Here is a 26,248-nt window from a genome sequence, read left to right on the forward strand (position 1 = left end):
CAATGGTTCCTTGCTTCTCTTAACTTGTGTGGTGTCACAATGCATTCCAAGCCCTTTTAGGCCACTTGGTCTTACAATGAACCATTTGAGTCTTGGCCTTCATGGTGTCATAATCTTTCCATGTTTTTATTGGGCCTCATGCTTTCACAATTCATCCCTGCCCCTTTAACAACACCTTGTGTGACAAGGGATCATTAGATTGTTGGCCTGCATTGGGTCACAATGGTTCTTTGCTTCTCTTAACCTCTGTGGTGTCACAATGCACTCCAAGCCCTTTTAGGCCACTTGGTCTTACAATGAACCATTTGATTCTTGGCCTTCATCGTGTCATAATGGTTCCTTGCTTCTATAGGTCCCCATGCTGTCACAGTTCATCCGTGGCCCTTTGGCGTCCCCTGGTGTCAAAAGGGGTTCTTAGATTGTTAGCCTGCATTGGGTCACAATGGTTCCTTGCTTCTCGTAGCCCCTGTGGTGTCACAATGCATCCCATGCCCTTTTAGGCCACTTGATGTCACAATGAATCATTTGATTCTTGGCCTCCATGGTGGCATAATGGTTCCTTGTTTCTATTGAGCCCCATGCTTTCACAATTCATCCCTGTCCCTTTGACGCCCCCTGGTGTCAAATGGGATCCTGGGATTATTAGCCTCCATAGGGTCACAATGGATCCTTGCTTCTCTTAACCTGTGTGGTGTCACAATGCATCCCATTCGTTTTAGGCCTCTTGATGTCACAATGAATTATTTGATTCTTGGCCTCCATGGTGGCATAATTGTACCAGGCTTTAATTGGGCCCCATGCTTTCACAATTCATCCCTGGCCCTATTACAACCCCTAGGTGTCACAATGGATCATTAGATTGTTAGCCTGCATTGGGTCACAATGGTTCCTAGTTTCTCTTAACCTCTGTGGTGTCACAATGCATTCCAAGCCCTTTTAGGCCACTTGGTCTTACAATGAACCATTTGATTCTTGGCCTTCATGGTGTCATAATGGTTCCTTGCCTCTATAGGTCCCCATGCTGACACAGTTCATCCGTGGTCCTTTTGCGCCCCCTGGTGTCAAAAGGGATTCTTAGATTGTTAGCCTGCATTGGGTCACAATGGATCCTTGCTTCTCTTAACCCCTGTGGTGTCACAATGCATCCCATGCCCTTTTAGGCCACTAGATGTCACAATGAATCATTTGATTCTTCGCCTCCACGGTGGCATAATAGATCCTGGCTTCTATTGGTCCCCGTGCTGTAACAATCCATCACTGGGCCTTTTACAACCCCTGGTGTCACAAGGGATCATTAGATTGTTAGCCTGCATTGGGTCACAATGGTTCCTTGCTTCTCTTAGCCCCTGTGGTGTCACAATGCATTCCATGCCCTTTAAGGCCACTTGATGTCACAATGAATCATTTGATTCTTGGCCTCCATGGTGGCATAATTGATCCTTGCTTCTATTGGTCCCCATGCTGTAACAATCCATCCCTGGCCATTTTCGGCCCCCTGGTGTCACAAGGGATCATTAGATTGTTAGCCTGCATTGGGTCACAATGATTCCTTGCTTCTCTTAGCCCCTGTGGTGTCACAATGCATCCCATGCCCTTTTAGGCCACTTGATGTCACAATGAATCATTTGATTCTTGGCCTCTATGGTGGCATAATAGAACCTTGATTCTATTGGTCCCCGTGCTGTAACAATCCATCACTGGGCCTTTTACAACACCTTCTGTGACAAGGGATCATTAGATTGTTAGCCTGCATTGGGTCAAAATGGTTCCTGGCTTCTCTTATCCCCTGTGGTGTCACAATGCATCCCATGCCCTTTAAGGCCACTTGATGTCACAATGAATCATTTGATTCTTGGCCTCCATTGTGGCATAATTGATCCTTGCTTCTATTGGTCCCCGTGCTGTAACAATATATCCCTGGCCATTTTCGGCCCCCTGGTCTCACAAGGGATCATTAGATTGTTAGCCTGCATTAGGTCACAATGGTTCCTTGCTTCTCTTAGCCCCTGTGGTGTCACAATGCATCCCATGCCCTTTTAGGCCACTTGATGTCACAATGAATCATTTGATTCTTGGCCTCCATGGTGGCATAATAGAACCTTGCTTCTATTGGTCCCCGTGCTGTAACAATCCATCACTGGGCCTTTTACAACACCTTGTGTGACAAAGGATCATTAGATTGTTAGCCTGCATTGGGTCACAATGGTTCCTTGCTTCTCTTAACCTCTGTGGTGTCACAATGCATTCCAAGCCCTTTTAGGCCACTTGGTCTTACAATGAACCATTTGATTCTTGGCCTTCATGGTGTCATAATGGTTCCTTGCTTCTATAGGTCCCCATGCTGTTACCGTTCATCCGTGGTCCTTTTGCGCCCCCTGGTGTCAAAAGGGATTCTTAGATTGTTAGCCTGCATTGGGCCACAATGGTTCCTTGCTTCTCTTAACCCCTGTGGTGTCACAATGCATCCCATGCCCTTTTAGGCCACTTGATGTCACAATGAATCATTTGATTCTTGGCCTCCATGGTGGCATAATTGTACCAGGTTTTAATTGGGCCCCATGCTTTCACAATCCTTCCCTGGCCCTTTTGATCCCCCTGGTGTCAAATGGGATCCTGGAATTATTAGCCTGCATTGGGTCACAATGGATCCTTGCTTCTCTTAACCTCTGTGGTGTCACAATGCATCCCATGCCTTTTAAGCCACTTGATGTCACAATGAATCATTTGATTCTTGGCCGCTATGGTGTCATAATATTCGCATGTTTTTATTGGGCCACATGCTGTAACAATTCATCCCTGGCCCTATTACAACCCCTAGGTGTCACAATGGATCATTAGATTGTTAGCCTGCATTGGGTCACAATGGTTCTTTTCTTCTCATAACCTCTGTGGTGTCACAATGCATTCCATGCCCTTTTAGGCCACTAGATGTCACAATGAATCATTTGATTCTTCGCCTCCATGGTGGCATAATAGATCCTTGCTTCTATTGGTCCCCGTACTGTAAGAATCCATCCCTGGCCCTTTTACGCCCCCTGGTGTCACAAGGGATCATTAGATTGTTAGCCTGCATTGGGTCACAATGATTCCTTGCTTCTATTAACCTCTGTGATGTCACAATGCATCCCATGCCCTTTTAGGCCACTTGGTGTTACAATGAATCATTTGATTCTTTGCCTCTATGGTGTCATAATATTTCCATGTTTTTATTGTGCCCCATGCTTTCACAATTCATCCCTGGCCCTATTACAACCCCTGGTGTCACAATGGATCATTAGATTGTTAGCCTGCATTGGGTCACAATGGTTCTTTGCTTCTCTTAACCTCTGTGGTGTCACAATGCATTCCAAGCCCTTTTAGGCCACTTGGTCTTACAATGAACCATTTGATTCTTGGCCTTCATGGTGTCATAATGGTTCCTTGTTTCTATAAGTCCCCATGCTGTCACAGTTAATCCGTGGTCCTTTTACGCCCCCTGGTGTCAAAAGGGATTCTTAGATTGTTAGCCTGCATTGGGTCACAATGGTTCCTTGCTTCTCTTAACCCCTGTGGTGTCACAATGCATCCCATGCCCTTTTAGGCCACTTGATGTCACAATGAATCATATGATTCTTGGCCTCCATGGTGGCATAATTGTACCAGGTTTTAATTGGGCCCCATGCTTTCACAATTCATCCCTGGACCTTTTGGGCCCCCTGGTGTCAAAAGGGATTCTTGGATTTTAGCCTCCATTGGGTCACAATGGATCCTTGCTTCTCTTAACCCCTGTGGTGTCACAATGCATCCCATGCCCTTTTAGGCCACTTGATGTCACAATGAATCATTTGATACTTGGCCGCTATGGTGTCATAATATTTGCATGTTTTATTGTGCCCCATGCTTTCACAATTCATCCCTGGCCCTATTACAACCCCTAGGTGTCACAAGGGATCATTAGATTGTTAGCCTGCATTGGGTCACAATGTTTCTTTGCTTCTCTTAACCTCTGTGGTGTCACAATGCATTCCAAGCCCTTTTAGGCCACTTGGTCTTACAATGAACCATTTGATTCTTGGCCTTCATGGTGTCATAATGGTTCCTTGCTTCTATAGGTCCCCATGCTGTCAGAGTTCATCCGTGGTCCTTTTTTGCCCCCTGGTGTCAAAAGGGATTCTTAGATTGTTAGCCTGCATTGGGTCACAGTGGATCCTTGCTTCTCTTAACCCCTGTGGTGTCACAATGCATCCCATGCCCTTTTAGGCCACTTGATGTCACAATGAATCATTTGATTCTTGGCCTCCATGGTGGCATAATTGTACCAGGTTTTAATTGGGCCCCATGTTTCACAATTCATCCCTGGCCCTTTTAGGCCCTTTGGTGACACAAGGGATCATTAGATTGTTAGCCTCCATTGGGTCACAATGGATCCTTGCTTCTCTTAACCCCTGTGGTGTCACAATGCATTCCATGCCCTTTTAGGCCACTTGATGTCACAATGAATCATTTGATTCTTGGCCTCCATGCTTCTATTGGTCCCCGTGCTGTAACAATCCATCCCTGGCCCTTTTTTTCCCCCCTGGTGCCACAAGGGATCATTAGATTTTTAGCCTGCATGTGGTCTCAATGGTTCCTTGCTTCTCTTAACTTGTGTGGTGTCACAATGCATTCCAAGCCCTTTTAGGCCACTTGGTCTTACAATGAACCATTTGAGTCTTGGCCTTCATGGTGTCATAATCTTTCCATGTTTTTATTGGGCCTCATGCTTTCACAATTCATCCCTGCCCCTTTAACAACACCTTGTGTGACAAGGGATCATTAGATTGTTGGCCTGCATTGGGTCACAATGGTTCTTTGCTTCTCTTAACCTCTGTGGTGTCACAATGCACTCCAAGCCCTTTTAGGCCACTTGGTCTTACAATGAACCATTTGATTCTTGGCCTTCATCGTGTCATAATGGTTCCTTGCTTCTATAGGTCCCCATGCTGTCACAGTTCATCCGTGGCCCTTTGGCGTCCCCTGGTGTCAAAAGGGGTTCTTAGATTGTTAGCCTGCATTGGGTCACAATGGTTCGTTGATCTCGTAGCCCCTGTGGTGTCACAATGCATCCCATGCCCTTTTAGGCCACTTGATGTCACAATGAATCATTTGATTCTTGGCCTCCATGGTGGCATAATGGTTCCTTGTTTCTATTGTGCCCCATGCTTTCACAATTCATCCCTGTCCCTTTGACGCCCCCTGGTGTCAAATGGGATCCTGGGATTATTAGCCTCCATAGGGTCACAATGGATCCTTGCTTCTCTTAACCTGTGTGGTGTCACAATGCATCCCATGCGTTTTAGGCCTCTTGATGTCACAATGAATTATTTGATTCTTGGCCTCCATGGTGGCATAATTGTACCAGGCTTTAATTGGGCCGCATGCTTTCATAATTCATCCCTGGCCCTATTACAACCCCTAGGTGTCACAATGGATCATTAGATTGTTAGCCTGCATTGGGTCACAATGGTTCCTTGTTTCTCTTAACCTCTGTGGTGTCACAATGCATTCCAAGCCCTTTTAGGCCACTTGGTCTTACAATGAACCATTTGATTCTTCGCCTCCATGGTGGCATAATAGATCCTTGCTTCTATTGGTCCCCGTGCTGTAACAATCCATCCCTGGCCCTTTTTACACCCCCTGGTGCCACAAGGGATCATTAGATTGTTAGTCAGCATTGGGTCACAATGGTTCCTTGTTTCTCTTAGCCTCTGTGTTGTCACATTGCATCCCATGCCCTTTTAGGCCACTTGGTGTTACAATGAATCATTTGATTCTTGGCCTCTATGGTGTCATAATATTTCCATGTTTTTATTGTGCCCCATGCTTTCACAATTCATCCCTGGCCCTATTACAACCCCTGGTGTCACAATGGATCATTAGATTGTTAGCCTGCATTGGGTCACAATGGTTCTTTGCTTCTCTTAACCTCTGTGGTGTCACAATGCATTCCAAGCCCTTTTAGGCCACTTGGTCTTACAATGAACCATTTGATTCTTGGCCTTCATGGTGTCATAATGGTTCCTTGCTTCTATAGGTCCCCGTGCTGTTACAGTTCATCCGTGGTCCTTTTGCGCCCCCTGGTGTCAAAAGGGATTCTTAGATTGTTAGCCTGCATTGGGCCACAATGGTTCCTTGCTTCTCTTAACCCCTGTGGTGTCACAATGCATCCCATGCCCTTTTAGGCCACTTGATGTCACAATGAATCATTTGATTCTTGGCCTCCATGGTGTCATAATGGTTCCTTGTCTCTATTGGGCCCCATGCTGTCACAATTCATCCCTGGCCCTTTTACGCCCCCTGGTGTCAAATGGGATCCTGGGATTATTAGCCTCCATAGTGTCACAATGGATCCTTGCTTCTCTTAACCCCTGTGGTGTCACAATGCATCCCATGCCCTTTTAGGCCACTTGATGTCACAATGAATCATTTGATTCTTGGCCTCCACGGTGGCATAATAGATCCTTGCTTCTATTGGTCCCCGTGCTGCAACAATCCATCCCTGGCCCTTTTTATACCCCCTGGTGCCACAAGGGATCATTAGATTGTTAGCCTGCATTGGGTCACAATGGTTCCTTGCTTCTCTTAACCTCTGTGGTGTCACAATTCATCCCATGTGCTTTTAGGCCACTTGGTGTTACAATGAATCATTTGTTTCCTGACCTCTATGGTGACATAATATTTCCATGTTTTTATTGTGCCCCATGTTTTCACAATTCATCCCTGGCCCTATTACAACCCCTGGTGTGACAATGGATCATTAGATTGTTAGCCTGCATTGGGTCACAAAGGTTCCTTGCTTCTCTTAACCCCTGTGGTGTCACAATGCATTCCAAGCCCTTTTAGGCCACTTGGTCTTACAATGAACCATGTGATTCTTGGCCTTCATGGTGTCATAATGGTTCCTTGCTTCTATTGGTCCCCGTGCTGTAACAATCCATCACTGGGCCTTTTACAACACCTTCTGTGACAAGGGATCATTAGATTGTTAGCCTGCATTGGGTCACAATGGTTCCTTGCTTCTCTTAGCCCCTGTGGTGTAACAATGCATCCCATGCCCTTTTAGGCCACTTGATGTCACAATGAATCATTTGATTCTTGGCCTCTATGGTGGCATAATAGAACCTTGCTTCTATTGGTCCCCGTGCTGTAACAATCCATCACTGGGCCTTTTACAACACCTTCTGTGACAAGGGATCATTAGATTGTTAGTCTGCATTGGGTCACAATGGTTCCTTGCTTCTCTTAGCCCCTGTGGTGTCACAATGCATTCCATGCCCTTTAAGGCCACTTGATGTCACAATGAATCATTTGATTCTTGGCCTCCATGGTGGCATAATGGTTCCTTGTTTCTATTGGGCCCCATGCTGTCAAAATTCATCCCTGGCCCTTTGACGCCCCCTGGTGTCAAAGGGGATCCTGGGATTATTAGCCTCCATTGGGTCACAATGGATCCTTGCTTCTCTTAACCTGTGTGGTGTCACAATGCATCCCATGCCTTTTAGGCCACTTGATGTCACAATGAATCATTTGATTCTTGGCCTCTATGGTGTCATAATATTCGTATGTTTTTATTGTGCCCCATGCTTTCACAATTCATCCCTGGCCCTATTACAACCCCTAGGTGTCACAAGGGATCATTAGATTGTTAGCCTGCATTGGGTCACAATGGTTCTTTGCTTCTCTTAACCTCTGTGGTGTCACAATGCATTCCAAGCCCTTTTAGGCGACTTGGTCTTACAATGAACCATTTGATTCTTGGCCTTCATGGTGTCATAATGGTTCCTTGCTTCTATTGGTCCCCATGCTGTCACAGTTCATCCGTGGTCCTTTTGCGTCCCCTGGTGTCAAAAGGTATTCTTAGACTGTTAGCCTCCATTGGGTCACAATGATTCCTTGCTTCTCTAAACCCCTGTGGTGTCACAATGCAGCCCATGACCTTTTAGGCCACTTGATGTCACAAAGAATCATTTGATTCTTGGCCTCCATGGTGGCATAATAGATCCTTGCTTCTATTGGTCCCCGTGCTGTAACAATCCATCCCTGGCCATTTTCGGCCCCCTGGTGTCACAAGGGATCACTAGATTGTTAGCCTGCATTGGGTCACAATGGTTCCTTGCTTCTCTTAGCCCCTGTGGTGTCACAATGCATCCCATGGCCTTTTAGGCCACTTGGTGTTACAATGAATCATTTGATTCTTGGCCTCTATGGCGTCATAATATTTCCATGTTTTTATTGTGCCCCATGCTTTCACAATTCATCCCTGGCCCTATTACAACCCCTGGTGTCACAATGGATCATTAGATTGTTAGCCTGCATTGGGTCACAATGGTTCTTTGCTTCTCTTCACCTCTGTGGTGTCACAATGCATTCCAAGCCCTTTTAGGCCACTTGGTCTTACAATGAACCATTTGATTCTTGGCCTTCATGGTGTCATAATGGTTCCTTGCTTCTATAGGTCCCCATGCTGTCAGAGTTCATCCGTGGTCCTTTTGTGCCCCCAGGTGTCAAAAGGGATTCTTAGATTATTAGCCTGCATTGGGTCACAATGGTTCCTTCCTTCTCTTAACCCCTGTGGTGTCACAATGCATCCCATGCCCTTTTAGGCCACTTGATGTCACAATGAATCATTTGATTCTTGGTCTCCACGGTGACATAATTGTAGCAGGTTTTAATTGGGCCCCATGCTTTCACAATTCATCCCTGGACCTTTTGGGCCCCCTGGTGTCAGAAGGGATTCTTAGATTGTTAGCCTGCATTGGTTCACATTGGATCCTTGCTTCTCTTAACCCCTGTGGTGTCACAATGCATCCCATGCCCTTTTAGGCCACTTGATGTCACAATGAATCATTTGATTCTTGGCCTCCATGGTGGCATAATAGATGCTTGCTTCTATTGGTCCCCGTGCTGTAACAATCCATCCCTGGCCCTTTTTATACCCCCTGGTGCCACAAGGGATCATTAGATTGTTAGCCTGCATTGGGTCACAATGGTTCCTTGCTTCTCTTAACCTCTGTGGTGTCACAATGCATCCCATGCACTTTTAGGCCACTTGGTGTTACGATGAATCATTTGAATCTTGGCCTCTATGGTGTCATAATATTTGCATGTTTTTATTGTGCCCCATGCTTTCACAATTCATCCCTGGCCCTATTACAACCCCCGGTGTCACAATGGATCATTAGATTGTTAGCCTGCATTGGGTCACAATGGTTCCTTGCTTCTCTTAACCCCTGGTGTGTCACAGTGCATCCCATTCCCTTTTAGGCCACTTGATGTCACAATGAATCATTTGATTCTTGGCCTCCATGCTTCTATTGGTCCCCTTGCTGTAACAGTCCATCCCTGGCCCTTTTTATACCCCCTGGTGCCACAAGGGATCATTAGATTGTTAGCCTGCATTGGGTCACAGTGGTTCCTTGCTTCTCTTAGCCCCTGTGGTGTCACAATGCATCCCATGCCCTTTTAGGCCACTTGGTGTTACAATGAACCATTTGAGTCTTGGCCTTCATGGTGTCATAATGTTTCCATGTTTTTATTGGGCCTCATGCTTTCACAATTCATCCCTGCCCCTTTTACAACACCTTGTGTGACGAGGGATCATTAGATTGTTAGCCTCCATTGGGTCACAATGGTTCTTTGCTTCTCTTAACCTCTGTGGTGTCACAATGCATTCCAAGCCCTTTTAGGCCACTTGGTCTTACAATGAACCATTTGATTCTTGGCCTTCATGGTGTCATAATGGTTCCTTGTTTCTATAGGTCCACATGCTGTCACAGTTCATCCGTGGTCCTTTTGCGTCCCCTGTTGTGAAAAGGGATTCTTACATTGTTAGCCTGCATTGGGTCACAATGGTTCCTTGCTTCTCTTAACCCCTGTGGTGTCACAATGCAGCCCATGCCCTTTTAGGCCACTTGATGTCACAATGAATCATTTGATTCTTGGCCTCCATGGTGGCATAATAAATCCTTGCTTCTATTGGTCCCCGTGCTGTAACAATCCATCACTGGGCCTTTTACAACCCCTGGTGTCACAAGGGATCATTAGATTGTTAGCCTGCATTGGGTCACAATGGTTCCTTGCTTCTCTTAGCCCCTGTGGTGTCACAATGCATCCCATGCCCTTTTAGGCCACTTGGTGTTACAATGAATCATTTGAGTCTTGGCCACTAAGGTGTCATAATATTTCCATGTTTTTATTGTGCCCCATGCTTTCACAATTCATCCCTGGCCCTATTACAACCCCTGGTGTCACAATGGATCATTAGATTGTTAGCCTGCATTGGGTCACAATGGTTCTTTGCTTCTCTTCACCTCTGTGGTGTCACAATGCATTCCAAGCCCTTTTAGGCCACTTGGTCTTACAATGAACCATTTGATTCTTGGCCTTCATGGTGTCATAATGGTTCCTTGCTTCTATAGGTCCCCATGCTGTCAGAGTTCATCCGTGGTCCTTTTTTGCCCCCTGGTGTCAAAAGGGATTCTTAGATTATTAGCCTGCATTGGGTCACAACGGTTCCTTGCTTCTCTTAACCCCTGTGGTGTCACAATGCATCCCATGCCCTTTTAGGCCACTTGATGTCACAATGAATCATTTGATTCTTGGCCTCCACGGTGACATAATTGTACCAGGTTTTAATTGTGCCCCATGCTTTCACAATTCATCCCTGGACCTTTTGGGCCCCCTGGTGTCAGAAGGGATTCATAGATTGTTAGCCTGCATTGGGTCACAATGGATCCTTGCTTCTCTTAACCCCTGTGGTGTCACAATGCATCCCATGCCCTTTTAGGCCACTTGATGTCACAATGAATCATTTGATTCTTGGCCTCCATGGTGGCATAATAGATCCTTGCTTCTATTGGTCCCCGTGCTGTAACAATCCATCCCTGGCCCTTTTTATACACCCTGGTTCCACAAGGGATCATTAGATTGTTAGCCTGCATTGGGTCACAATGGTTCCTTGCTTCTCTTAACCTCTGTGGGGTCACAATGCATTGCAAGCCCTTTTAGGCCACTTGGTCTTACAATGAACCATTTGATTCTTGGCCTTCATGGTGTCATAATGGTTCCTTGCTTCTATAGGTCCCCATGCTGTTACAGTTCATCCGTGGTCCTTTTGCGCCCCCTGGTGTCAAAAGGGATACTTAGGTCGTTAGCCTGCTTTGGGTCACAATGGTTCCCTGCTTCTCTTAACCCCTGTGGTGTCACAATGCATCCCATGCCCTTTTAGGCCACTTGATGTCACAATGAATCATTTGATTCTTGGCCTCCATGCTTCTATTGGTCCCCGTGCTGTAACAATCCATCCCTGGCCCTTTTTATACCTCCTGGTGCCACAAGGGATCATTAGATTGTCAGCCTGCATTGGGTCACAATGGTTCCTTGCTTCTCTTCGCCCCTGTGGTGTCACAATGCATCCCATGCCCTTTTAGGCCACTTGGTGTTACAATGAACCATTTGAGTCTTGGCCTTCATGGTGTCATAATGTTTCCATGTTTTTATTGGGCCTCATGCTTTCACAATTCATCCCTGCCCCTTTTACAACACCTTGTGTGACGAGGGATCATTAGATTGTTAGCCTCCATTGGGTCACAATGGTTCTTTGCTTCTCTTAACCTCTGTGGTGTCACAATGCATTCCAAGCTCTTTTAGGCCACTTGGTCTTACAATGAACCATTTGATTCTTGGCCTTCATGGTGTCATAATGGTTCCTTGTTTCTATAGGTCCACATGCTGTCAGAGTTCATCCGTGGTCCTTTTGCGTCCCCTGTTGTGAAAAGGGATTCTTACATTGTTAGCCTGCATTGGGTCACAATGGTTCCTTGCTTATCTTAACCTCTGTGGTGTCACAATGCATTCCAAGCCCTTTTAGGCCACTTGGTCTTACAATGAACCATTTGATTCTTCGCCTCCATGGTGGCATAATAGATCCTTGCTTCTATTGGTCCCCGTGCTGTAACAATCCATCCCTGGCCCTTTTTACACCCCCTGGTGCCACAAGGGATCATTAGATTGTTAGTCAGCATTGGGTCACAATGGTTCCTTGTTTCTCTTAGCCTCTGTGTTGTCACATTGCATCCCATGCCCTTTTAGGCCACTTGGTGTTACAATGAATCATTTGATTCTTGGCCTCTATGGTGTCATAATATTTCCATGTTTTTATTGTGCCCCATGCTTTCACAATTCATCCCTGGCCCTATTACAACCCCTGGTGTCACAATGGATCATTAGATTGTTAGCCTGCATTGGGTCACAATGGTTCTTTGCTTCTCTTAACCTCTGTGGTGTCACAATGCATTCCAAGCCCTTTTAGGCCACTTGGTCTTACAATGAACCATTTGATTCTTGGCCTTCATGGTGTCATAATGGTTCCTTGCTTCTATAGGTCCCCGTGCTGTTACAGTTCATCCGTGGTCCTTTTGCGCCCCCTGGTGTCAAAAGGGATTCTTAGATTGTTAGCCTGCATTGGGCCACAATGGTTCCTTGCTTCTCTTAACCCCTGTGGTGTCACAATGCATCCCATGCCCTTTTAGGCCACTTGATGTCACAATGAATCATTTGATTCTTGGCCTCCATGGTGTCATAATGGTTCCTTGTCTCTATTGGGCCCCATGCTGTCACAATTCATCCCTGGCCCTTTTACGCCCCCTGGTGTCAAATGGGATCCTGGGATTATTAGCCTCCATAGTGTCACAATGGATCCTTGCTTCTCTTAACCCCTGTGGTGTCACAATGCATCCCATGCCCTTTTAGGCCACTTGATGTCACAATGAATCATTTGATTCTTGGCCTCCACGGTGGCATAATAGATCCTTGCTTCTATTGGTCCCCGTGCTGCAACAATCCATCCCTGGCCCTTTTTATACCCCCTGGTGCCACAAGGGATCATTAGATTGTTAGCCTGCATTGGGTCACAATGGTTCCTTGCTTCTCTTAACCTCTGTGGTGTCACAATTCATCCCATGTGCTTTTAGGCCACTTGGTGTTACAATGAATCATTTGTTTCCTGACCTCTATGGTGACATAATATTTCCATGTTTTTATTGTGCCCCATGTTTTCACAATTCATCCCTGGCCCTATTACAACCCCTGGTGTGACAATGGATCATTAGATTGTTAGCCTGCATTGGGTCACAAAGGTTCCTTGCTTCTCTTAACCCCTGTGGTGTCACAATGCATTCCAAGCCCTTTTAGGCCACTTGGTCTTACAATGAACCATGTGATTCTTGGCCTTCATGGTGTCATAATGGTTCCTTGCTTCTATTGGTCCCCGTGCTGTAACAATCCATCACTGGGCCTTTTACAACACCTTCTGTGACAAGGGATCATTAGATTGTTAGCCTGCATTGGGTCACAATGGTTCCTTGCTTCTCTTAGCCCCTGTGGTGTAACAATGCATCCCATGCCCTTTTAGGCCACTTGATGTCACAATGAATCATTTGATTCTTGGCCTCTATGGTGGCATAATAGAACCTTGCTTCTATTGGTCCCCGTGCTGTAACAATCCATCACTGGGCCTTTTACAACACCTTCTGTGACAAGGGATCATTAGATTGTTAGTCTGCATTGGGTCACAATGGTTCCTTGCTTCTCTTAGCCCCTGTGGTGTCACAATGCATTCCATGCCCTTTAAGGCCACTTGATGTCACAATGAATCATTTGATTCTTGGCCTCCATGGTGGCATAATGGTTCCTTGTTTCTATTGGGCCCCATGCTGTCAAAATTCATCCCTGGCCCTTTGACGCCCCCTGGTGTCAAAGGGGATCCTGGGATTATTAGCCTCCATTGGGTCACAATGGATCCTTGCTTCTCTTAACCTGTGTGGTGTCACAATGCATCCCATGCCTTTTAGGCCACTTGATGTCACAATGAATCATTTGATTCTTGGCCTCTATGGTGTCATAATATTCGTATGTTTTTATTGTGCCCCATGCTTTCACAATTCATCCCTGGCCCTATTACAACCCCTAGGTGTCACAAGGGATCATTAGATTGTTAGCCTGCATTGGGTCACAATGGTTCTTTGCTTCTCTTAACCTCTGTGGTGTCACAATGCATTCCAAGCCCTTTTAGGCGACTTGGTCTTACAATGAACCATTTGATTCTTGGCCTTCATGGTGTCATAATGGTTCCTTGCTTCTATTGGTCCCCATGCTGTCACAGTTCATCCGTGGTCCTTTTGCGTCCCCTGGTGTCAAAAGGTATTCTTAGACTGTTAGCCTCCATTGGGTCACAATGATTCCTTGCTTCTCTAAACCCCTGTGGTGTCACAATGCAGCCCATGACCTTTTAGGCCACTTGATGTCACAAAGAATCATTTGATTCTTGGCCTCCATGGTGGCATAATAGATCCTTGCTTCTATTGGTCCCCGTGCTGTAACAATCCATCCCTGGCCATTTTCGGCCCCCTGGTGTCACAAGGGATCACTAGATTGTTAGCCTGCATTGGGTCACAATGGTTCCTTGCTTCTCTTAGCCCCTGTGGTGTCACAATGCATCCCATGGCCTTTTAGGCCACTTGGTGTTACAATGAATCATTTGATTCTTGGCCTCTATGGCGTCATAATATTTCCATGTTTTTATTGTGCCCCATGCTTTCACAATTCATCCCTGGCCCTATTACAACCCCTGGTGTCACAATGGATCATTAGATTGTTAGCCTGCATTGGGTCACAATGGTTCTTTGCTTCTCTTCACCTCTGTGGTGTCACAATGCATTCCAAGCCCTTTTAGGCCACTTGGTCTTACAATGAACCATTTGATTCTTGGCCTTCATGGTGTCATAATGGTTCCTTGCTTCTATAGGTCCCCATGCTGTCAGAGTTCATCCGTGGTCCTTTTGTGCCCCCAGGTGTCAAAAGGGATTCTTAGATTATTAGCCTGCATTGGGTCACAATGGTTCCTTCCTTCTCTTAACCCCTGTGGTGTCACAATGCATCCCATGCCCTTTTAGGCCACTTGATGTCACAATGAATCATTTGATTCTTGGTCTCCACGGTGACATAATTGTAGCAGGTTTTAATTGGGCCCCATGCTTTCACAATTCATCCCTGGACCTTTTGGGCCCCCTGGTGTCAGAAGGGATTCTTAGATTGTTAGCCTGCATTGGTTCACATTGGATCCTTGCTTCTCTTAACCCCTGTGGTGTCACAATGCATCCCATGCCCTTTTAGGCCACTTGATGTCACAATGAATCATTTGATTCTTGGCCTCCATGGTGGCATAATAGATGCTTGCTTCTATTGGTCCCCGTGCTGTAACAATCCATCCCTGGCCCTTTTTATACCCCCTGGTGCCACAAGGGATCATTAGATTGTTAGCCTGCATTGGGTCACAATGGTTCCTTGCTTCTCTTAACCTCTGTGGTGTCACAATGCATCCCATGCACTTTTAGGCCACTTGGTGTTACGATGAATCATTTGAATCTTGGCCTCTATGGTGTCATAATATTTGCATGTTTTTATTGTGCCCCATGCTTTCACAATTCATCCCTGGCCCTATTACAACCCCCGGTGTCACAATGGATCATTAGATTGTTAGCCTGCATTGGGTCACAATGGTTCCTTGCTTCTCTTAACCCCTGGTGTGTCACAGTGCATCCCATTCCCTTTTAGGCCACTTGATGTCACAATGAATCATTTGATTCTTGGCCTCCATGCTTCTATTGGTCCCCTTGCTGTAACAGTCCATCCCTGGCCCTTTTTATACCCCCTGGTGCCACAAGGGATCATTAGATTGTTAGCCTGCATTGGGTCACAGTGGTTCCTTGCTTCTCTTAGCCCCTGTGGTGTCACAATGCATCCCATGCCCTTTTAGGCCACTTGGTGTTACAATGAACCATTTGAGTCTTGGCCTTCATGGTGTCATAATGTTTCCATGTTTTTATTGGGCCTCATGCTTTCACAATTCATCCCTGCCCCTTTTACAACACCTTGTGTGACGAGGGATCATTAGATTGTTAGCCTCCATTGGGTCACAATGGTTCTTTGCTTCTCTTAACCTCTGTGGTGTCACAATGCATTCCAAGCCCTTTTAGGCCACTTGGTCTTACAATGAACCATTTGATTCTTGGCCTTCATGGTGTCATAATGGTTCCTTGTTTCTATAGGTCCACATGCTGTCACAGTTCATCCGTGGTCCTTTTGCGTCCCCTGTTGTGAAAAGGGATTCTTACATTGTTAGCCTGCATTGGGTCACAATGGTTCCTTGCTTCTCTTAACCCCTGTGGTGTCACAATGCAGCCCATGCCCTTTTAGGCCACTTGATGTCACAATGAATCATTTGATTCTTGGCCTCCATGGTGGCATAATAAATCCTTGCTTCTATTGGTCCCCGTGCTGTAACAATCCATCACTGGGCCTTTTACAACCCCTGGTGTCACAAGGGATCATTAGATTGTTAGCCTGCATTGGGTCACAATGGTTCCTTGCTTCTCTTAGCCCCTGTGGTGTCACAATGCATCCCATGCCCTTTTAGGCCACTTGGTGTTACAATGAATCATTTGAGTCTTGGCCACTAAGGTGTCATAATATTTCCATGTTTTTATTGTGCCCCATGCTTTCACAATTCATCCCTGGCCCTATTACAACCCCTGGTGTCACAATGGATCATTAGATTGTTAGCCTGCATTGGGTCACAATGGTTCTTTGCTTCTCTTCACCTCTGTGGTGTCACAATGCATTCCAAGCCCTTTTAGGCCACTTGGTCTTACAATGAACCATTTGATTCTTGGCCTTCATGGTGTCATAATGGTTCCTTGCTTCTATAGGTCCCCATGCTGTCAGAGTTCATCCGTGGTCCTTTTTTGCCCCCTGGTGTCAAAAGGGATTCTTAGATTATTAGCCTGCATTGGGTCACAACGGTTCCTTGCTTCTCTTAACCCCTGTGGTGTCACAATGCATCCCATGCCCTTTTAGGCCACTTGATGTCACAATGAATCATTTGATTCTTGGCCTCCACGGTGACATAATTGTACCAGGTTTTAATTGTGCCCCATGCTTTCACAATTCATCCCTGGACCTTTTGGGCCCCCTGGTGTCAGAAGGGATTCATAGATTGTTAGCCTGCATTGGGTCACAATGGATCCTTGCTTCTCTTAACCCCTGTGGTGTCACAATGCATCCCATGCCCTTTTAGGCCACTTGATGTCACAATGAATCATTTGATTCTTGGCCTCCATGGTGGCATAATAGATCCTTGCTTCTATTGGTCCCCGTGCTGTAACAATCCATCCCTGGCCCTTTTTATACACCCTGGGTCCACAAGGGATCATTAGATTGTTAGCCTGCATTGGGTCACAATGGTTCCTTGCTTCTCTTAACCTCTGTGGGGTCACAATGCATTGCAAGCCCTTTTAGGCCACTTGGTCTTACAATGAACCATTTGATTCTTGGCCTTCATGGTGTCATAATGGTTCCTTGCTTCTATAGGTCCCCATGCTGTTACAGTTCATCCGTGGTCCTTTTGCGCCCCCTGGTGTCAAAAGGGATACTTAGGTCGTTAGCCTGCTTTGGGTCACAATGGTTCCCTGCTTCTCTTAACCCCTGTGGTGTCACAATGCATCCCATGCCCTTTTAGGCCACTTGATGTCACAATGAATCATTTGATTCTTGGCCTCCATGCTTCTATTGGTCCCCGTGCTGTAACAATCCATCCCTGGCCCTTTTTATACCTCCTGGTGCCACAAGGGATCATTAGATTGTCAGCCTGCATTGGGTCACAATGGTTCCTTGCTTCTCTTCGCCCCTGTGGTGTCACAATGCATCCCATGCCCTTTTAGGCCACTTGGTGTTACAATGAACCATTTGAGTCTTGGCCTTCATGGTGTCATAATGTTTCCATGTTTTTATTGGGCCTCATGCTTTCACAATTCATCCCTGCCCCTTTTACAACACCTTGTGTGACGAGGGATCATTAGATTGTTAGCCTCCATTGGGTCACAATGGTTCTTTGCTTCTCTTAACCTCTGTGGTGTCACAATGCATTCCAAGCTCTTTTAGGCCACTTGGTCTTACAATGAACCATTTGATTCTTGGCCTTCATGGTGTCATAATGGTTCCTTGTTTCTATAGGTCCACATGCTGTCAGAGTTCATCCGTGGTCCTTTTGCGTCCCCTGTTGTGAAAAGGGATTCTTACATTGTTAGCCTGCATTGGGTCACAATGGTTCCTTGCTTATCTTAACCCCTGTGCTGTCACAATGCAGCCCATGCCCTTTTAGGCCACTTGATGTCACAATGAATCATTTGATTCTTGGCCTCCATGGTGGCATAATAGATCCTTGCTTCTATTGGTCCCCGTGCTGTAACAATCCATCACTGGGCCTTTTACAACTCCTGGTGTCACAAGGGATCATTAGATTGTTAGCCTGCATTGGGTCACAATGGTTCCTTGCTTCTCTTAGCCCCTGTGGTGTCACAATGCATCCCATGCCCTTTTAGGCCACTTGGTGTTACAATGAATCATTTGAGTCTTGGCCACTAAGGTGTCATAATATTTCCATGTTTTTATTGTGCCCCATGCTTTCACAATTCATCCCTGGCCCTATTACAACCCCTGGTGTCACAATGGATCATTAGATTGTTAGCCTCCCTTGGGTCACAATGGTTCCTTGCTTCTCTTAACCTCTGTGGTGTCACAATTCATTCCAAGCCCTTTTAGGCCACTTGGTCTTACAATGAACCATTTGATTCTTGGCCTTCATGGTGTCATAATGGTTCCTTGCTTCTATAGGTCCCCATGCTGTCAGAGTTCATCTGTGGTCCTTTTTTGCCCCCTGGTGTCAAAAGGGATTCTTAGATTATTAGCCTGCATTGGGTCACAACGGTTCCTTGCTTCTCTTAACCCCTGTGGTGTCACAATGCATCCCATGCCCTTTTAGGCCACTTGATGTAACAATGAATCATTTGATTCTTGGCCTCCATGGTGGCATAATAGATCCTTGCTTCTATTGGTCCCCGTGCTGTAACAATCCATCCCTGGCCCTTTTTATACCCCCTGGTGCCTCATGGGATCATTAGATTGTTAGCCTGCATTGGGTCACAATGTTTCCTTGCTTCTCTTAACCTCTGTGGTGTCACAATGCATCCCATGCCCTTTTAGGCCACTTGGTGTTACAATGAATCATTTGATTCTTGGCCTCTATGGCGTCATAATATTTCCATGTTTTTATTGTGCCCCATGCTTTCACAATTCATCCCTGGCCCTATTACAACCCCTGGTGTCACAATGGATCATTAGATTGTTAGCCTGCATTGGGTCACAACGGTTCCTTGCTTCTCTTAGCCCCTGTGGTGTCACAATGCATCCCATGCCCTTTTAGGCCACTTGGTGTTACAATGAATCATTTGAGTCTTGGCCTCCATGGTGGCATAATGGTTCCTTGTTTCTATTGTGCCCCATGCTGTCACAATTCATCCCTGTCCCTTTGACGCCCCCTGGTGTCAAATGGGATCCTGGGATTATTAGCCTCCATTGGGTCACAATGGATCCTTGCTTCTCTTAACCTGTGTGGTGTCACAATGCATCCCATGCATTTTAGGCCACTTGATGTCACAATGAATCATTTGATTTTTGGCCACTATGGTGTCATAATATTTGCATGTTTTTATTGGGCCACATGCTGTAACAATTCATCCCTGGCCCTATTACAACGCCTAGGTGTCACAATGGATCATTAGATTGTTAGCCTGCATTGGGTCACAATGGTTCTTTGCTTCTCATTACCTCTGAGGTGTCACAATGCATTCCATGCCCTTTTAGGCCACTTGATGTCACAATGAATCATTTGATTCTTGGCCTCCATGGTGGCATAATAGATCCTTGCTTCTATTGGTCCCCGTGCTGTAACAATCCATCCCTAGCCCTTTTTATACCTCCTGGTGCCACAAGGGATCATTAGGTTGTTAGTCAGCATTGGGTCACAATGGTTCTTTGCTTCTCTTAACCTCCTTGGTGTCACAATGCATTCCAAGCCCTTTTAGGCCACTTGGTCTTACAATGAATCATTTGATTGTTGGCCTCCATGGTGGCATAATAGATCCTTGCTTCTATTGGTCCCCGTGCTGTAACAATCCATCACTGGGCCTTTTACAACCCCTGGTGTCACAAGGGATCATTAGATTGTTAGCCTGCCTTGGGCCACAATGGTTCCTTGCTTCTCTTAACCCCTGTGGTGTCACAATGCATCCCATGTCCTTTTAGGCCACTTGATGTCACAATGAATCATTTGATTCTTGGCCTCCATGGTGGCATAATTGTACCAGGTTTTAATTGGTCCCTGTGCTGTAAGAATCCATCCCTGGCCATTTTCGGCCCCCTGGTGTCACAAGGGATCATTAGATTGTTAGCCTGCATTGGGTCACAATGGTTCCTTGCTTCTCTTAGCCCCTGTGGTGTCACAATGCATCCCATGACCTTTTAAGCCACTTGGTGTTACAATGAATCATTTTATTCTTGGCCTCTATGGCGTCATAATATTTCCATGTTTTTATTGTGCCCCATGCTTTCACAATTCATCCCTGGCCCTATTACAACCCCTGGTGTCACAATGGATCATTAGATTGTTAGCCTGCAGTGGGTCACATTGTTTCTTTGCTTCTCTTAACCTCTGTGGTGTCACAATGCATTCCAAGCCCTTTTAGGCCACTTGGTCTTACAATGAACCATTTGATTCTTGGCCTTCATGGTGTCATAATGGTTCCTTGCTTCTATAGGTCCCCATGCTGTCAGAGTTCATCCGTGGTCCTTTTTTGCCCCCTGGTGTCAAAAGGGATTCTTAGATTATTAGCCTGCATTGGGTCACAATGGTTCCTTGCTTCTCTTAACCCCTGTGGTGTCACAATGCATCCCATGCCCTTTTAGGCCACTTGATGTCACAATGAATCATTTGATTCTTGGCCTCCATGGTGGCATAATAGATCCTTGCTTCTATTGGTCCCCGTGCTGTAACAATCCATCACTGGGCCTTTTACAACCCCTGGTGTCACAAGGGATCATTAGATTGTTAGCCTGCATTGGGTCACAATGGTTCCTTGCTTCTCTTAGCCCCTGTGGTGTCACAATGCATCCCATGCCCTTTTAGGCCACTTGGTGTTACAATGAATCATTTGAGTCTTGGCCACTAAGGTGTCATAATATTTCCATGTTTTTATTGTGCCCCATGCTTTCACAATTCATCCCTGGCCCTATTACAACTCCTGGTGTCACAATGGATCATCAGATTGTTAGCCTCCCTTGTGTCACAATGGTTCCTTGCTTCTCTTAACCTCTGTGGTGTCACAATGCATTCCAAGCCCTTTTAGGCCACTTGGTCTTACAATGAACCATTTGATTCTTGGCCTTCATGGTGTCATAATGGTTCCTTGCTTCTATAGGTCCCCATGCTGTCAGAGTTCATCTGTGGTCCTTTTTTGCCCCCTGGTGTCAAAAGGGATTCTTAGATTATTAGCCTCCCTTGGGCCACAATGGTTCCTTGCTTCTCTTAACCCCTGTGGTGTCACAATGCATCCCATGCCCTTTTAGGCCACTTGATGTCACAATGAATCATTTGATTCTTGGCCTCCACGGTGACATAATTGTACCAGGTTTTAATTGTGCCCCATGCTTTCACAATTCATCCCTGGACCTTTTGGGCCCCCTGGTGTCAGAAGGGATTCATAGATTGTTAGCCTGCATTGGGTCACAATGGATCCTTGCTTCTCTTAACCCCTGTGGTTTCACAATGCATCCCATGCCCTTTTAGGCCACTTGATGTCACAATGAATCATTTGATTCTTGGCCGCTATGGTGTCATAATATTTGCATGTTTTTATTGGGCCACATGCTGTAACAATTCATCCCTGGCCCTATTACAACCCCTAGGTGTCACAATGGATCATTAGATTGTTAGCCTGCATTGGGTCACAATGGTTCTTTGCTTCTCATTACCTCTGTGGTGTCACAATGCATTCCATGCCCTTTTAGGCCACTTGATGTCACAATGAATCATTTGATTCTTGGCCTCCATGGTGGCATAATAGATCCTTGCTTCTATTGGTCCCCGTGCTGTAACAATCCATCCCTGGCCCTTTTTATACCCCGTGGTGCCACAAGGGATCATTAGGTTGTTAGTCAGCATTGGGTCACAATGGTTCTTTGCTTCTCTTAACCTCTGTGGTGTCACAATGCATTCCAAGCCCTTTTAGGCCACTTGGTCTTACAATGAACCATTTGATTCTTGGCCTTCATGGTGTCATAATGGTTCCTTCCTTCTATAGGTCCCCATGCTGTCAGAGTTCATCCGTGGTCCTTTTGCGCCCCCTGGTGTCAAAAGTGATTCTTAGATTGTTAGCCTCCCTTGGGCCACAATGGTTCCTTGCTTCTCTTAACCCCTGTGGTGTCACAATGCATCCCATGCCCTTTTAGGCCACTTGATGTCACAATGAATCATTTGATTCTTGGCCTCCATGGTGGCATAATTGTACCAGGTTTTAATTGGTCCCCGTGCTGTAAGAATCCATCCCTGGCCATTTTCGGCCCCCTGGTGTCACAAGGGATCATTAGATTGTTAGCCTGCATTGGGTCACAATGGTTCCTTGATTCTCTTAGCCCCTGTGGTGTCACAATGCATCCCATGACCTTTTAGGCCACTTGGTGTTACAATGAATCATTTGATTCTTGGCCTCTATGGCGTCATAATATTTTCATGTTTTTATTGTGCCCCATGCTTTCACAATTCATCCCTGGCCCTATTACAACCCCTGGTGTCACAATGGATCATTAGATTGTTAGCCTGCATTGGGTCACAATGGTTCTTTGCTTCTCTTAACCTCTGTGGTGTCACAATGCATTGCAAGCCCTTTTAGGCCACTTGGTCTTACAATGAACCATTTGATTCTTGGCCTTCATGGTGTCATAATGGTTCCTTGCTTCTATAGGTCCCCATGCTGTCAGAGTTCATCTGTGGTCCTTTTGTGCCCCCTGGTGTCAAAAGGGATTCTTAGATTATTAGCCTGCATTGGGTCACAATGGTTCCTTGCTTCTCTTAACCCCTGTGGTGTCACAGTGCATCCCATGCCCTTTTAGGCCACTTGATGTCACAATGAATCATTTGATTCTTGGTCTCCACGGTGACATAATTGTACCAGGTTTTAATTGGGCCCCATGCTTTCACAATTCATCCCTGGACCTTTTGGGCCCCCTGGTGTCAGAAGGGATTCTTAGATTGTTAGCCTGCATTGGTTCACAATGGATCCTTGCTTCTCTTAACCTCTGTGGTGTCACAATGCATCCCATGCCCTTTTAGGCCACTTGATGTCACAATGAATAATTTGATTCTTGGCCTCCATGGTGGCATAATAGATCCTTGCTTCTATTGGTCCCCGTGCTGTAACAATCCATTCCTGGCCCTTTTTATACCCCCTGGTGCCACAAGGGATCATTAGATTGTTAGCCTGCATTGGGTCACAATGGTTCCTTGCTTCTCCTAACCTCTGTGGTGTCACAATGCATCCCATGCACTTTTAGGCCCCTTGGTGTTACGATGAATCATTTGATTCTTGGCCTCTATGGTGTCATAATATTTGCATGTTTTATTGTGCCCCATGCTTTCACAATTCATCCCTGGCCCTATTACAACCCCCGGTGTCACAATGGATCATTAGATTGTTAGCCTGCATTGGGTCACAATGGTTCCTTGCTTCTCTTAACCCCTGTGGTGTCACAATGCATCCCATGCCCTTTTAGGCCACTTGATGTCACAATGAATCATTTGATTCTTGGCCTCCATGCTTCTATTGGTCCCCGTGCTGTAACAATCCATCCCTGGCCCTTTTTATACCCCCTGGTGCCACAAGGGATCATTAGATTGTTAGCCTGCATTGGGTCACAATGGTTCATTGCTTCTCTTAGCCCCTGTGGTGTCACAATGCATCCCATGCCCTTTTAGGCCACTTGGTGTTACAATGAACCATTTGAGTCTTGGCCTTCATGGTGTCATAATGTTTCCATGTTTTTATTGGGCCTCATGCTTTCACAATTCATCCCTGCCCCTTTTACAACAACTTGTGTGACGAGGGATCATTAGATTGTTAGCCTGCATTGGGTCACAATGGTTCTTTGCTTCTCTTAACCTCTGTGGTGTCACAATGCATTGCAAGCCCTTTTAGGCCACTTGGTCTTACAATGAACCATTTGATTCTTGGCCTTCATGGTGTCATAATGGTTCCTTGCTTCTCTTAGCCCCTGTGGTGTCACAATTCATCCCATGCCCTTTTAGGCCACTTGGTGTTACAATGAATCATTTGAGTCTTGGCCACTAAGGTGTCATAATATTTCCATGTTTTTATTGTGCCCCATGCTTTCACAATTCATCCCTGGCCCTATTACAACCCCTGGTGTCACAATGGATCATTAGATTGTTAGTCTCCCTTGGGTCACAATGGTTCCTTGCTTCTCTTAACCTCTGTGGTGTCACAATGCATTCCAAGCCCTTTTAGGCCACTTGGTCATACAATGAACCATTTGATTCTTGGCCTTCATGGTGTCATAATGGTTCCTTGCTTCTATAGGTCCCCATGCTGTCAGAGTTCATCTGTGGTCCTTTTTTGCCCCCTGGTGTCAAAAGGGATTCTTAGATTATTAGCCTGCATTGGGTCACAATGGTTCCTTGCTTCTCTTAACCCCTGTGGTGTCACAATGCATCCCATGCCCTTTTAGGCCACTTGATGTCACAATGAATCATTTGATTCTTGGTCTCCACGGTGACATAATTGCACCAGGTTTTAATTGGGCCCCATGCTTTCACAATTCATCCCTGGACCTTTTGGGCCCCCTGGTGTCAGAAGGGATTCTTAGATTGTTAGCCTGCATTGGTTCACAATGGATCCTTGCTTCTCTTAACCCCTGTGGTGTCACAATGCATCCCATGCCCTTTTAGGCCACTTGATGTCACAATGAATCATTTGATTCTTGGCCTCCATGGTGGCATAATAGATGCTTGCTTCTATTGGTCCCCGTGCTGTAACAATCCATCCCTGGCCCTTTTTATACCCCCTGGTGCCACAAGGGATCATTAGATTGTTAGCCTGCATTGGGTCACAATGGTTCCTTGCTTCTCTTAACCTCTGTGGTGTCACAATGCATCCCATGCACTTTTAGGCCCCTTGGTGTTACGATGAATCATTTGATTCTTGGCCTCTATGGTGTCATAATATTTGCATGTTTTATTGTGCCCCATGCTTTCACAATTCATCCCTGGCCCTATTACAACCCCCGGTGTCACAATGGATCATTAGATTGTTAGCCTGCATTGGGTCACAATGGTTCCTTGCTTCTCTTAACCCCTGTGGTGTCAGAATGCATCCCATGCCCTTTTAGGCCACTTGATGTCACAATGAATCATTTGATTCTTGGCCTCCATGCTTCTATTGGTCCCCGTGCTGTAACAATCCATCCCTGGCCCTTTTTATACCCCCTGGTGCCACAAGGGATCATTAGATTGTTAGCCTGCATTGGGTCACAATGGTTCATTGCTTCTCTTAGCCCCTGTGGTGTCACAATGCATCCCATGCCCTTTTAGGCCACTTGGTGTTACAATGAACCATTTGAGTCTTGGCCTTCATGGTGTCATAATGTTTCCATGTTTTTTTTGGGCCTCATGCTTTCACAATTCATCCCTGCCCCTTTTACAACACCTTGTGTGACGAGGGATCATTAGATTGTTAGCCTCCATTGGGTCACAATGGTTCTTTGCTTCTCTTAACCTCTGTGGTGTCACAATGCATTCCAAGCCCTTTTAGGCCACTTGGTCTTACAATGAACCATTTGATTCTTGGCCTTCATGGTGTCATAATGGTTCCTTGCTTCTCTTAGCCCCTGTGGTGTCACAATGCATCCCATGCCCTTTTAGGCCACTTGGTGTTACAATGAATCATTTGAGTCTTGGCCACTAAGGTGTCATAATATTTCCATGTTTTTATTGTGCCCCATGCTTTCACAATTCATCCCTGGCCCTATTACAACCCCTGGTGTCACAATGGATCATTAGATTGTTAGTCTCCCTTGGGTCACAATGGTTCCTTGCTTCTCTTAACCTCTGTGGTGTCACAATGCATTCCAAGCCCTTTTAGGCCACTTGGTCTTACAATGAACCATTTGATTCTTGGCCTTCATGGTGTCATAATGGTTCCTTGCTTCTATAGGTCCCCATGCTGTCAGAGTTCATCTGTGGTCCTTTTTTGCCCCCTGGTGTCAA

Source organism: Cinclus cinclus, unplaced genomic scaffold (genome assembly GCF_963662255.1).
Source record: "Cinclus cinclus unplaced genomic scaffold, bCinCin1.1 SCAFFOLD_70, whole genome shotgun sequence".
NCBI classification, from domain to species: Eukaryota; Metazoa; Chordata; class Aves; order Passeriformes; family Cinclidae; genus Cinclus; species Cinclus cinclus.